Consider the following 16067-nt stretch of genomic DNA (forward strand, 5'->3'; position numbering starts at 1 on the left):
TCAGTCCTGGATGAGTAAAAGCAAAACTTCTTTATTGCCATCACGTTCCAACAAGCTCATAAAGGTGGTCACTCAATCACATCAAAATGATCAAGCACACTTTACACACACTCATATTTATACCCTGGTGTCACATGATCTCTTTTTTCTTTTAATTTCTTCACCTTAGCAAATTCCCCTTGTTTTTTTTATCACATTCTTTTCTTGTTTTTTTCCAGTTCCCCTTATCTTTGACCCTCCTTTCTCCACCCCTACCTGTGATTACATGTTTGAGCTATCTGTTCTCCTCAGTTACCCTTATTTTCGGTCTTTCTTTTTTTTGAGATTTGTATAAAACCTTCACTCCCTCAGGTACAACTCAACCTTCAAGTCATGTGGCTTTTATTGTCATTTATATTATACACAGTGGTACACAGTACAAAGTAAAAACGAGATAATGTTCCTCCAGAACCCTGGTGCTACACTAAACAACATAGAGCTACAACACAAACCTAAATAAAGTGCATCGAGTGCAAAAAGTGCAGACAAGAAACAGGACAGACAAACAGTGCAGACAGACAACACAATGCAGTGCAAAAAAACAGCAGTAGCAGCAGTCAAAAGGTGCAAAAAATAGCATGTAAACAGTGTAATACAGTCAAGTATAAATAATATTAAATACATGAAAGGGGAATGGATTGGGATGAGTGTGTGTTAAGTTCAGGTTGTATAGTTCGGTAACACACAGTTGAGTGTGTATGTGTGTGAGTTCCAGTTCAGTTCTGTGTATTGAGAGTCTGATGGCTTGTGGGAAAAAGTTGGATGTGGTGGTCCGAATGCTTCGAAAACCGCTCTCCTGATGGCAGGAGGGTGAAGAGTGTGTGTGAGGGGTGTGTGTGGTCGTCCACAATGCTGTTGGCTTTGCAGATGCAGCGTGTGGTGTAAATGTCCATGATAGAGGGGAGAAATGATCTTCTCAGCTGTCTTCACTATCTTCTGTAGGGTCTTGCGATCCGAGACAGTTCCCAAACCAGGCAGTGATGCAGCTGCTCAAGATGCTCTCAATGGTCCCTCTGTAGAACATGGTCAGGATGGGGGGAGGGAGATGAGCTTTCCTCATCCTTCTCAGGAAGTAGAGACACTGAGGTTTCCCAGTCAGGAAGTCCAGGATCCAGTGGGATACAGAGGGAGGTGTTCAGGCCCAGTAGGCTCAACTTCTCAATCAGGTGCTAAGGGGCTATGAACAGCATTCGTACATAAGAGTCCTTATTATCCAGGTGGGTGAGGGCAAAATAGAGGGTTGTGGAGATGGCATCATCCGTGGAGCGGTAAGCAAACTGCATGTGGTCCAGGGAGGGTGAAAGCTGGGTCTTAATTTGCCTTATGATGAGCCTATCAAAGCACTTCATCACGATGGGTGTGAGCGCAACAGGACGATAGTCATTGAGGCGGGAGACAGTAGACTTCTTCGGCACGGGAAGTCACTTCAACTTCAAGTCACGGCAACTTCACTGACATCTTCAACATCTCCCTGAGCAGCAACGTTGTTCCCACGTGCCTAAAGACAACGACCATTGTTCCTGTGCTGAAGAAATCAACTGTCTCCTGCCTCAATGACTATCGTCCCGTCGCGCTCACTCCCATCTTGATGAAGTGCTTTGAGAGGCTCGTCATGAGGCACATCAAAACACAGCTTCCACCCTCCCTGGACCCCATGCAGTTTGCGTATCGTCCAAACCATTCCACGGACGATGCCATCTCCAAAACCCTCCATCTGGCTCTCACCAACCTGGATAACAAGGACTCATATGTACGAATGCTGTTCATTGATTTAAGTTCAGCATTAAACACAATCATTCCTCAGCACCTGATTGAGAAGTTAAACCTTCTGGGCCTGAACACCTAGCGCTGCAACTGGATCCTGGACTTCCTGACTGGGAGACCTCAGTCAGTCCGGATCGGGAACAGCATTTCCAGCACCACCACACTGAGCACTGGAGCCCCTCAGGGCTGTGTGCTCAGTCCACTGCTGTTCATTTTGCTGACTCACCACTGTGAACCAACGCACAGCTCAAATCATATCATCAAGTTTGCCGATGACACGACCATGGTGGGTCTAATCAGCAAGAACAACGAGTCAGCATATAGAGAGGAGGTGCAACGGTTAACTGCCTGGTGTGGAGCAAACAACCTGTCTCTGAACGTGGACAAAACGAAAGAGATAGTTGTGATCTTCATGAGAGCACAGAGCGACCAATCTCCACTGATTATTGATGGATCCTCTGTGGAGTTCGTCAAGAGCACCAAATTCCTTGGTGTTCATCTGGCAGACAACCTAACCTGGTCACTTAACACCTGCTCCATCACTAAGAATCGTCCCAGCAGCGTCTCTACTTCCTGAGAAGGCTTAGGAAAGCCCACCTTCCTCCCCCCATCCTTACCATGTTCTACAGAGGGACCATTGAGAGCATCTTGAGCAGCTGCATCACTGCCTGGTTTGGGAATTGCACCGTCTCGGATCGTAAGACCCTACAGAAGATAGTGAGGACAGCTGAGAAGATCTCTCCCCTCTATCATGGACATTTACACCACACGCTGCATCCGCAAAGCAAACGCTGACACAGACACAAAATTCCCGGCAAACAAATCAACAACACAAAGCTACGTCACACGGCACAACAGCGCCTCCAGCAATGTTCCAGTAGAACACTTTTAGGCTCTCATGCTGTGTCAGTTTTTTTCAGGTTTAAAATTCCCATTTTTTATTTGCACACTCTGATTTGAATTTGGTGTGGTGGGCTTGATCTGCAACAATGATGAGACAGCGTACCTACAGGAAATTAATAACCTGGAGAGATGGTGCAAGGAGAATAATCTTCTCCGGATCGTCAGCAAGATTAAGGAGGTAATAGTGGACTTCAGCAGGAAGCAGGAGTGGTCATACCAACCGCTAAATATCACATTATGCAGGATCTGTCATAATCCTGTCACATAAGCGTCCTAATGGGTAGCAACAATTCCTAGCTTGGGAACAGCACCATGCAGTACAGGCGTGCCCTCCTGAGGGTGGTGTGGTCAGCTGAATGTACCATTCGCACCGAGCTCCCTGATCTGCAGGATATTTACAGCAAGTGGTCGTACAAGGGCCAGGAATATTATTATTTAATATATTCAATTCAATTTATTTTTATTTGTATAGCGCTTTTAACAATGAACATTGTCTCAAAGCAGCTTTACACAGATAATGTGGTGATTAAAATTGAATATGTAAGTTTGTCCCTGATGAGCAAGCCGGTGGCGACTGTGGCAAGGAAAAACTCCCCGAGATGGCAAAAGGAAGAAACCTTAAGAGGAACCAGACTCAAGAGGGAACCCATCCTCATCTGGGTTGCCCCAAATGTCCATTTGTGGCAGATATATGATGTTGCGGGGTACAGTGATGATGATCAGAAGCGAAAAATAGTCCTGAGTCAGTGTAGTAGACTGTTGACATTAACTACAGTCCAATCCATCCTTAAAGCGCCCGTTCTTACTCCAGAAAATCATGGAACCACCCAAGGTGTTGATGAGAAACCTTCCCAAGCTGCACAGAGTGGCCTTCAGTCGAAGAGAACACTATCCAGAGGCAGGCCTGGACGAAGTGGAAAGATCCACGGAGGGGAGAGGGGCAGAAACAGTGGTCACTGGAGCCTCAGGAGCTTGACCGAGAGAGAGAGAGAGTGACAGGAAGAGAAGGATATGATTTATTAAGTGTCCTTATTGTTGTATAAAAGTTATTATCACTGTGCAGTTTGGACTCTGGCAAGACTCACTATAGCAGCATAACTACAAGGGAGAACAAGAAGGTAACACAGACACGAGTGATCTCTGGGATAAGAGACGGCCCACCACACCACCGTCAACGAACCTGAGTGAACGTGTGATTATGAGGGGATGACAGCATACAAATATCCCAGTTCACCAAACACTCTATATCCATGCTCCCTCCAGATCTGCGCCTTTACCTAAAAAAAAAAAAAAAAAAAAAAGGGTCCGGGCTTAACATCCACATATAGAACACAAGCAGAGAAAAGATGATGATGATGATCAGGTGATCAGGAATGCTCAGTCATGTTTACATCACTGACTCCCTTTGTCTCATCCACATTAGCTTTACTTCTTGTTGCTTTCTGCCCTGCTCATTCTTAGCTTCGTAAACTAGTCTACATCTGTGGTGAGTGAGAGCCAGGATATTATAGACCAGTGGATTGAAAAAGACGTGCAATGACAGGAAATCGGTTGGTGGGCTGAAATCGGCATGCAGTGAAAATAAAAACAATATTGACCAAATCAATGGATTAAAACTTAATTAACGAGTCTGTTTTGAAAATGTAAGAAGTAAAAGTAAAAACTGGTCTGAAAAATAAATAGTGAAGTAAAGTACTGATACAAAAAAAAATCTACTTAAATACAGTAAGGAAGTACTTGTACTCCGTTACTTCCCACCTCTGGCTATCAGTGTGTTGATGTAAATGGTGAGTTCTTCACACTCTCTGAGGTAAAGTTTGGTGTTCCGCAAGGATCTGTCTTAGGCTCACTGCTTTTCTCTTTATATATGCTGCCTCAGGGTGAAATTATACATAAATATGGTATTCGCTTCCATTGCTATGCTGATGATACACAGCTGTATATTTCAGCAAAGCCAAATGAGAGAGATCAGCTTAACAATGTTGAGGAGTGTGTAAAGGACATCAGACAGTGGATGCTTGATAACTTTCTTCTGCTCAACTCAGATAAGATGGAAGTTCTTTTACTAGGACCACATGCAACTAGATTAAACTTGGATGGTGTTTCTATCTCAGCATGTACAGCAGTCAAAAACCTTGGCGTGATTATTGACCCTAGTCTTTTCTTTGAGGCTCACATGAATAATATCACCTTCTTTCACCTTAGTTTGCTAAAATTTTAAATATGATGTTGTTACAGGATGCAGAAAAACTAGTCCATGCATTTGTTACATATAGATTAGACTACTGCAATGCTTTACTGTCTGGGTGTTGAGTAAGTGCATAAATAAGCTTCAGTTAGTTCAGAATGCAGCAGCAAGAGTCCTCACTAGATCTAGAAAATATGACCACATCACCCGTGTTTCAATCAGTCTACACTGGCTCCCAATCAAATCTCGCATTGATTATATAATACTAACACTGATGTATAAAGCACTTACTGGTCTCGCACCAGAGTATCTTAGTGAACGTCTGTACCAATATGATGGCTATTTGTCGGTACCTCAAATAATGAAGACTACAGCAGGGGGCAGATCTTTCTCTTATAAAGCCCCACAGTTATGGAACAGCCTTCCAATTAGCATTTGAGTCAAGGTTAAAAACGTATTCATTTGGTCAAGTCTTTTATAAGTAGATTTTTCTTAGATCTGGAGGGATCATGGATATAGAGAGTTTGGTGAACTGGGATATTTGTATGCTGTCGTCCCCTCACTCTCACATGTTCAATCAGGTTTGTTGAGGGTGGTGTGGTGGGTCATCTCTTATCCCAGAGATCCCTCATGTCTGTGTTACCTTCTGGTTCTCCCTTTTAGCTATGCTGCCATAGCGAGTCTTGCTGGAGTCCCAACTGCACAGTGACATTAACTGTCATACAACAACAAGGACACATAATAATCCATATCCTTCTCTTCCGGTCACCCCATCTACTCTCTCTCTCTCTCTCTCTCTCTCTCTCTCTCTCTCTCTCTCTCTCTCTCTCTCTCTCTCTCCCCGTCTCTCTCTCTCGGTCAAGATGAACATGCTCCTGAGGTTCCAGTCAAGTCAAGTCAAGTCAAGTTTATTTTTTGTATAGCGCTTTTCACAACAGACATTGTCTCAAAGCAGCTTTACAGAAAACAACAGTGTAGGTGAATGGTGTGCGTTTGTCCCTGATGAGCAAGCCGTGGCGACAGTGGCAAGGAAAAACTCCCTTAGATGATATGAGGAAGAAACCTTGAGAGGAACCAGACTCAAAGGGGAACCCATCCTCATATGGGTGACATCAAGAGTTTGGTCACAAATCTTTCAACAATACAGAACAATTTGTGATCATCATAGATCCAGCATCAGCTTCTCCATGCCAGGGCCTTTAAACACTCGGCATCTACTTCTCCATGATCATCCATAGGTCCATAATCTTCATGAGGTGGGACGTGACTGGAGCTGGCCAAACCTCAGGATGCCTCGGGATGGGGAGAGAAAGAGAAGCAGTGGAGAGGAATTAGCGTAGCTGCTGTTCATGATATACAGCACAAGTTGATAATGTGCATGTGATCATATATTCTGGAGCACAAGGTTGTGATGTGATGTGTGTGATGTGTGTTATGTGTAGGCTTTGCTAAAAAGATATGTTTTTAATCTACACTTAAACTGGGAGAGTGTATCTGAACCCTGAACACTGTCAGGAAGACTATTCCAGAGTTTAGGAGCTAAATGTGAAAATGCTCTACCGCCTTTAGTGGACTTTGCTATTCTAGGAACTACTAGAAGCCCAGAGTTTTGAGATCTCAGGGAGCGTGACGGATTGTAGCGTGTTAAAAGACTGGATAGATACATGGGAGCCAAACCATTTAGTGCTTTATAAGTGAGTAGCAGTAGTTTGTAGTCTATTCGAAACTTAATAGGAAGCCAATGTAGGGACGATAAGATTGGGGTTATATGATCGTATTTTCTTGACCTAGTAAGAACTCTTGCTGCGGCATTCTGAACTAACTGAAGCTTGTTTATTAATGATGCAGGACATCCACCTAGTAACGCATTACAGTAGTCTATTCTAGAGGTCATAAACGCATAGACGAGCTTCTCTGCATCAGATATAGATAACATATTTCTTAGCTTAGAAATATTTCTAAGGTGAAAGAAGGCTGTTTTTGTAACTTGATTGATGTGATTTTTAAAAGATAAGTTGCTGTCTAAAATAACTCCCAGGTCTTTTACCGTTGAACTAGTAGTTACAGAACAACCGTCTAAATGCAGGCTGAGATGCTGGAGCTTCTGTGTACTATTTTTTGGGCCGATGAGCAAAATCTCAGTTTTATGAGAATTTAATAGCAGAAAGTTATGGGTCATCCAATCTCTTATTTCTTCAACACACTCAGTTATGCGAGCTAATTGAGCTGTATCGCCTGGTTTGGATGAAATATATAGCTGGGTATCATCAGCATAACAATGGAAGCTAATTCCATGCCTTCTAATAATATTTCCTAATGGAAGCATGTATATTGTAAAAAGAAGGGGTCCTAGAACTGACCCTTGTGGCACGCCATAATTTACTAGCATTATCCTGGATAGCTCTCCATTTAAATCTACAAAATGGTAACGATTGGACAGGTAGGATTTAAACCAGCTTAATGCCTGTCCCTGAATACCGATGTAATTCTGTAAGCGATCGAGGAGAAGATCATGATCTATAGTGTCGAACGCAGCACTAAGATCTAGTAAAACTAATAGGGAGATGTAGCCTTGGTCTGAAGCTAAAAACAGGTCGTTAGTGATTTTAACTAGAGCAGTTTCTGTGCTATGATGGGGCCTAAAACCTGACTGAAACTCTTCAAAGATATTGTTCTCCTGCAAGTGGTTACATAACTGGGCAGCGACAATCTTTTCTAAAATCTTAGACATAAATGGGAGATTTGAAATTGGTCTGTAATTCGATAGCGTGTTTGGATCCAGATTAGGTTTTTTAATGAGGGGCTTAATAACTGCTAACTTGAGGGATTTAGGGACATGACCTAACGATAGTGAGGAGTTAATAATATTGAGAAGAGGCTAATAATATTGAGAAGAGGCTAGTGACCAGTGTTCCAGTGACCACTGTTCCCTCTGCGGATCTTTCCACTTCGTCCAGGCTTGCCTCTGGATAGTGTTCTCTTTGTTTGGAGGCCACTCTGTGGAGCTGGGGATGGTTTCTCATTAACGCCTTAGGTGGTTCCATGAAATTCCGGAGTAAGAACGGGAGCTTTAAGGATGGATTTTGACTGTAGTTAATGTTAACAGTCTGCTACATTGACTCAGGACTACAGTTTGCTTCTGATCACCATCACTGTACCCCGCAAAATCGTATATCTGCAATAAATGGACATTCGGTGCAACCCAGATGAGGATGGGTTCCCTCTTGAGCCTGGTTGCTCTCAATGTTTCTTCCTTATGCCATCTCAGAGAGTTTTTTCTTGCCACAGTCGCCACCCACCGGCTTGCTCATCAGGGACAAACTTACACTTATAAAGAATATATAAATTTTTTTATCACCACATTATCTGTGTAAAGCTGCTTTGCTCAAAATCCCGAAGAAATAGAAGCTCCCTGCAGCTCACCATAATCTGATGGCCGGGCACCTGGGCTGTGTGAAAACTTTAGACCACCTAATGGACCGCTTTTATTGGCCGGGAATTCACGGCGATGTGCGTCGATGGTGTGCGGCATGCCGGGAATGTCCTGTCGTGGCGTTCCTTATTTCCATACTTATATGCTGTGTTCCACCCAGTGACCCAGCCTGTCCTATTTTTCTAGTTTTACCAAACCAGAGCTTTAGTTTTAACACCAGCTCTTTCCTCCAAATGCTTTTCCTATTTTCATATTTCTCATCTTTTACTTACTTTTTCTTAATATTTTCTCAAAATATATTTCTTATGCCATAATCCTTCTTTATATGGAATTTCCTGTCTTACACTCATCCTGCCTTTACCTTAAGTTCATGCTCTCATAGAAACATCTTACTTCCTGTGTTTTGGGCATTGGATCTTTTATACAATTTCTTGCAAATATTTTCCTACGTTTTTTATTATCTGACAATGTGTTGTGCCTATTACCCTATTACTCTTCTAATTTTTATATTTTTATATATTTTCTATATTATTTTTTTCACTTAAGTTTCTACTTGTGCTTTAAATATATATACTGCACATATATGCCGTTTGAGTATAGTTAATGCATGTTGCCTGCGTGCTGCTTGCTTATTTTATTTTATATTTCCCTTTATATTTTCCTAGCTCTGTCTCCTTTGTGCGCTTCCAGCCGATGCCCTTTGCCTGGCGCATGCTGTGGTGAACATCAATTTCAACGATCCCATATGGCTATGGTGCATATTTGTTTTATGGAGCGACTTATTGGTCCTCATATGCGTCCCTATTTTCCACCTAGAATAACTCTTCCGTTTTATACTCACAACACCTCTACTTAAACTGATCTTAAGCTACTGTTTGAGCCTTTTTCCCAACTTCTCCGATGGCAACTGGAAACAATTCTGGTACAACCTATTCCTCAGGACCTGACACTATTATTCGTTTTTTTCCCTTTTCTTATCCCTTACCCAATCCATCAGCCTTATCTTCTCACTGGCCTTAATAACATTTATTACATTTACAAGCATTTTGATCATATAATGTATGCTAAACTTAATATATGCTAAACTCTACACCTCTAAAGCATGTCTATTGATTTTTTGTAAACTCTCTTTATACACTGGGTTTTCTGCAAAGCTGAGTATTATACTATGTTAATGCTGAATAATGGTAAACCCAGCCTTTAGGGTTGCACAAGCCAGTGCACTCTTATCGCCGGTCACAAGCCCGGATAAATAGGAAAGGGTTGCGTTAGAAAGGGCATCCAGCATAAAACGTGCCAAATCAAATATGCGGATCAGGAATAGGTTTATGGATGTGGTAAGGGAAGACATGTAGGTGGTTGAGGTGAAGGAGACAGACTTAGAGGACAGAGGGGTATGGAAAAGGATGATCCGCTGTGGCGACTTCTAATGGGAGAAGCCGACAGAAGAAGAAGAAGAAGAAGAATGCTTAATAATGGTTACATGAATTAAGCTTGGATTTAAACAAATTTAAGCAGCGTTATGTTATCTGAAGCATATTGCTAAATTATATATATTACTAGATTCTACTATTGATAGCTGAAGCTGACCTAAGCTAAATTACATGGGTAAACTCCATGCATTCCATTATGCAAGATGAGCCAAGACGTCATGCGGTCTCTCCGTTTTCTCCGCATAGACAAGGTGTTTAATCACATAGGCAGCAGATGTGTATAAATACAGCAGGGAAAATAAGTATTTGACACATAAGCATTTTTATCAGTCAGGGGATTTCTAAGTGGGCTATTGACACAAAGTTTCATTAAGCCACCCCCCCACCATTAGCCCGAATAGGCAAAAAAACTAACACGCTAGAAAAAAGGGCGTGCAATATGTCAAAACACTCGGCACGGTGGGTGGGAGTTGAACCCCGGTGAATTTTGCCTGTCACGTGACATCATAGGCCACGCCCACCACGCAAACCTATTAGCTTACCGCGTCACTAAACCCGCTCCAACTCGGACGTCTGATGCATCAAACTGCTCACCACGGTCCGGGGAATCTCCGGCAGAGTGCCGTTTCGACACCACGTTTTGCCACGTGGGCGGAAACGTAAAAAACAAAAAACAAAAAGCAAAACCCCGGCGACACGGGAGTGTGACACATCTAATCACTCAGCACACCGAGGAGAGTCGAACGCTGGTCGTGTGATTGCGTCACCTGATATCTCTGGCCCCGCCTCTTGAAAAAAAATTGTCAAAAACAGCCGTGCGAGGTATCAATTTGCTCTTCTCTCTGAGTACAGTCGCATATTGTGGTCAGCACTAAAAAAAATATGGCCGGGGTGTGGACTTTTGCACCAGCACGCACTACTCACATTTTCTTCAGGAAATGTCACATTCTAGTTACAATTAGTAATGTTTAAACTAAAACTTGTTTCGAAACAAACCAGTATAAAATGATCATAAAATCTGAAATTCTTCATTTGGATTTTCAACTGTATTATAGCACCCCACCTCAAATTATTAGAACTGTCCCCTAAAAAGTAAGTGAACTTAAGCACTTTAACAAAGGGATGCTTGGCTAATATTCACAATTATACAATTCATATTATACAAAAGGTATGTAAGACTTTTGCTTGATCCTGACCAAAAGGTCAGCCCTCCCCGAGAACACAGCATGGATGCCCGAGAGTGCAGGGTGTGTGCCCTGTAAGTGCCTGAGGCAGCAAGAACATCGAAAGAGAACTCTTTATGACACAACAAGTTTCCTCCAGGTCTCACGGCAGGGGACCAAGACCCCGCAACACCCCTCTCGAGAACCAGAACTTTATCTGGAATACAGTAGGCTCCCCGGAGAGCTACCCTTGGTCTTCAAACACCACATCTCCATACAAATGGTAGACCTGCAGACAAATGTCTGCCCCTCTACCCCTCCTTTCCCTGTTACATCCTCAACACAGGACATTCTACAGCACACCAGATGATTATGTGTAAGAAAGGTCATATTACATGTAAATGACGGAACATGTTTATGTTTCATTTCTTTACAAAGGTTTATCGCGACTGGTACACAGGTCCCATTCCCACAGCAATAAAACAAATAATAAAAAAGGTTTAATAGAGTTAAGAAAACATAACTCTATGCAAGGGGCGTGTGCCCCACTACAAATGTATACAGGCCGGGTGCCTCCCACAGGTCTGTAAGAATCAATCAATGCAAACTTCCATTGCTAAATAATGTTTACCTAATGTTTACTCTATCTGGGTATTTAAGGAGAACTGACCAAGAATTCAGGGAATCTGTAAACAGATTTCCCGCACAATTACTGTGTCGTCTTTACCAGGTATGAAAGGTTTTATATTTTCTGTTTAAACATAAATACTATTGGTTTGTATTTGTGTTATATTTTATGAACTATGAATTGGCTTTGAATTGTGATTTTCTTACCTGGTTAATAAATTGTTATGTTTGATTTTATTCTGTGTTGCTCGGTAAATGTTGACACTGCAAGTAATAACGTTGCATCTGTAGTTACCTTAAGGAATGAATCAGGCTAGGTTCGGCCTAAATCTCAGTTGGATAGTGAATAATACATCAGCTGAGGATTTGAGAGATACGACTAGCACTTGTCGTTAGTTTAAGTGTACTTAGAAGCGTGGAGGCTAACAATATGTATTTCCGTTTAGAGTAACATTTCTGATTACTCTAAATAGGGTCAGCCTCAACCTCTGATTATTTCAATATTATTCTATTCATTACCTGTGGTTAGAAATAATTATTGTAATAATTAAGTGTCACCTCTAAGGGGACTAAATAAAGTATGTTTAAAGTTGAGCACGCAGAAAGCGGCCGCTTAAGCGTATAGTCCAACCTCTGGCAGCGACCAATACTGATTCTGTTATGACCGTTGACCAGTATATTAATTATAGGGCCCATACTAGGATCATGTGCGACTATGAGAACCAAAAGGAACGAGTGTAATGCCAGAGCTAAATCAGAATAACTAAACAAACATCCATCAAAATTATACTATTAGTAAAATAACAACCTATGCAAATATTTATTATGTTTTATCTAATTGGAGTCAGATAAGAGGTCAATAACCAAAATAAAGAAATACATTAATCCAAATCTTATTATCTAATGTGAAAGGAAAGATTAGAACGCGCAAGAATCCTTCACCACGCCTCTGGAAACTGCCGTTGGACCAGTGGGTGGTTCCCTACCTTACAAAGTTGGTGACCCCGACGTGATCTCTCTACCTGCACAGGCGAGTGACATCTTTCCGATGCGACTACTCAGTTTGGATTCCCACAGAAGATATGAGGTTTGATCTTCTCCTTCCCTGCCTACAGCTGCTGTGGTAAGTTTGTTCCTTTTTGCCTATTGGAAGTGTTGAGGGAAAGTTTTGCACACCCAATATAGACACATAAATTTAAACGGGCCGGTACGCCCATTGTTAGACCGGAGACCGTAGAAATCCGGTGGGGCATAAGAATTTAAGAGGAAACATGGCTTCTCAGGGACATTATAGAAGCAGTGTAGTAGAGGAAATAATGGAAACAACTGCGTTAAAGCTAAAAAACACCCTTGTTCTGTTAAAAGAAAAGGGACTAAATCTCACATAGAGCAATAATGAAATCGTATCCTGGTATTCTGCCGAGGCCCATAAACTGGAAACGAAATCAAAATATAAACTGAGATGGGAAATACATCATTCCAGAGGCCCTCCAGAAACCAGTGATTAAATTATACCATGATTATGCACATGTATCAGCTCCCAAAACACAACAGCTGATACAGAAAAATTTCTGGTGGCCAAAAATGGCATCAGACATTGAGAGATGGTGTCATGGTGAGCGACACATGTCTCGTATGTGCCACCATCAACCAGGGTAGAACTGGACGTAGAAACTTGTGTCACCCAGAACCACCCAAAGGACCATGGGAATTCTTACAGCTAGATTTTATTGGTCCATTACCCACTGCCAAGGGGGGATATCGCTATTGTCTCGTCATAATTGATAAATTCTCTAAATCGGTCGACGCAATTCCAACTCGCGACAACAGCGCACGCACTGTGGCACGAGTAATGGCAAATTAAATCCTGCCAATCTGGGGAACACCAACTCAGATTGAGTCTGACCAAGGAACACACTTCACAGGTCAGATAATGAAACACATATGTAAAATGCTACATATCAAACAAAGATTTCGCGTTCCATACAGGCCGCAAAGCTCAGGTATGGTGGAACGGGCAAATCGCTTGATAAAAGAAAGCATCTCCAAACAAATAATGCAACATCAAAACAGTTGGACTGATACACTGCCAACAGTTCTGACAGTCTTGCGAGCAACCCTATCCAAAGCCACAGGCATCAGCCCGTTTGAACTCATGACAGGCAGAGTCATGAAACTACTCATAGACCCAGAAATCACCCCAGCAGATCTAGGACCCCTTGTGCTTGCAAAACAACAGACTGTGCTAACACAATTACAACAAAGACTGGCAGTGTTACAAACACAAACCACCTTAAAACAGCAACAGTCGGACCAAATGAATGATGCACAATTTAACCCAACCTCTGAGATCAAATTTACCGAGGGTGATATGATCATGATATGGGTGTTTATAAAACAGGGTCCATTCACACCCAGATGGCATGGACCACATGAGATAAAAGCTTTATGCAATAGCTGTGTGGCCATAAGTGTCAAGGGGAAGTTGAAATGGTACCACATGTCCCAGTGCAAAATCTTCAAAAGTTCCGCTAATCAATAATTATTAAAGTTTCTCTCTGTTTCATCTCCTAGATTGACTGCAGCAATTCCATGGAGACGAGAGGAAAGTTTCTGGACCCACTTGCATCAAGCTGGGTCAAAGGGTTTCCCTTACACACACACTGGAATGTGGGAGATGGGTATTCGAAATACACTAAGAGGTCATCCACATTTTTCAGTACACTTTCAACCAGAGAACTAGTCACGTGGTCTCCCGGAGTAGTACCGGAACCAAATTGCGTAAAGTAAAATTTGCTGTAAAGTAGGCTCCAACCGTCTCCCTATAGTAAACATTTCAGGTGACACACCGGCACGCACATCTTTTCACAACATAACGGCCTGGTATCTACTTAAAGCAAAACCAGGAGCAAAAATTGGGAGCATGCGCACTCTCTACAAAAAAATCAACAATGGATTAGATCCTAAAATCCGTTATTTAATCAAAGATTTAGAGGCCGCAATCTATAGGTGTACACACACTGAGACAATCAAAACTACGCATATGAGTTATACCGAATATAAATTCGATATAACTTCATATGTACCTGATAACAATCAACCTGAAGCCTTTGTCTGGACTAGCCGGAGAGAAGGCATGTATTGCGTGGGAAAATGTGTCAATGACCCAGATAATTACACTGAGCCACAGAATTGCTCATGGATAATGAAACATTGTTTTAATTTAACCACTTGTGGATATAGCAAACCTAAGGAATGTCCAAAACTATATCCTATTCCTCCTGGTGGACTGATTAAAGGGAATATCAACAAGACATTATTTTATGATGTGAATCTAGTAATGACACATGTATCACACAATATTTCCAACATCCTATCTGCTTATATCAATCACTGTGATTACAATGATAAGACCTATGCATGGCTACAGTCACGTATCGATGATTTAATTTATGACTACAAAAACAGACTTGCCGTGCAAATCTCACCTGCACGCTCAAAACGAGACCTGTTCGGAAACATAGCAGGTCTCTTCGGCTCAGTTAATTCCATTGCTAACAACTACAATATAACCGAACAATCACAATTCTCAACATGGTTTGCGAACCAGGTGGCCACTGGTTTTCAGCATATCACAAATAGCAATGAAAATATCATAAAAGCGGTTCGATCCGAAGCGCAGGCGCTTCTTGCGATCAGCCACACATTATTCAATCAAACCCGTACCATTGAACGTGACTTAGCCTGTAGGACATACCCACAAGATCTATTCACTGCTGCTAAACAAGAAATCCTAGATCTTCGTCTGTACAAAACACCAGACATGTTTTGAATGACCTCATAGACATCTTAGATCTACATAGGTGGTATGAATCAGAAAAAATGAAAAATGTAAGATATTCTGAGTTACTATCCACCATAATGGTGTTTACAGGAAATGAATGTAATGGATGTATTGGGTTTTTCGTCAGTTTTCCTTTGATACACCCAAATCAGGTTTTTCCAAATTCCACTACCATTCGCTCGATGGGCGTGGTAGTGAAGGATCAGGTAATTAAATGGGATCACCTTACTGGATACATGACACAAAAGGGTACTGAGACCTTGTTTACCAGTCGCACAGTACACAGTACGTAATGTCCAACACAGTCAATAACGAACGGGGAGTGAGTGTGAGTGGGTTTATGTAGGAGCTGGGTGGAGTGGTGATGAGTCCCAGGTGTGCATAGTTAAGCCTGGAGCTCCAGAGAGAGCGGAGGCATGAGAGCCACAAAAGGGGGGTGTGGCAGGTGGATCCCTGACAAGTACAGGAAGTTTGCAAGTTCGGCATCTATTTCTTTAAAGGTCCATAATCTTAATGAGGTGGGACGTGACTGGAGCTGGCCAAACCTCAGGATGTCTTAAGAGAAAGAGAAGCAGTGGAGAGAAATTAGCGTAGCTGCTGTTTATGATTTTAACAGCACAAGTTGGTAAATGTGCATTTGATCAGATTTACTGCAGCACAAGTTTATGATATG

General features: G+C 42.1%; 1 pseudogene across 1 annotated transcript; it reads left to right on the forward strand.

Moving 5' to 3' along the window:
• Nucleotides 1-14567: 14567 nt before the first annotated feature.
• LOC310722272 lies at nt 14568-15687 on the forward strand (annotated as a pseudogene). The gene has a single exon. The product of its transcript is annotated as an uncharacterized misc_RNA (transcript).
• Nucleotides 15688-16067: the final 380 nt, after the last annotated feature.

The sequence above is a fragment of the Silurus aristotelis genome, assembly GCF_946808225.1.
Source record: "Silurus aristotelis genome assembly, chromosome: 28".
Classification (NCBI taxonomy): domain Eukaryota; kingdom Metazoa; phylum Chordata; class Actinopteri; order Siluriformes; family Siluridae; genus Silurus; species Silurus aristotelis.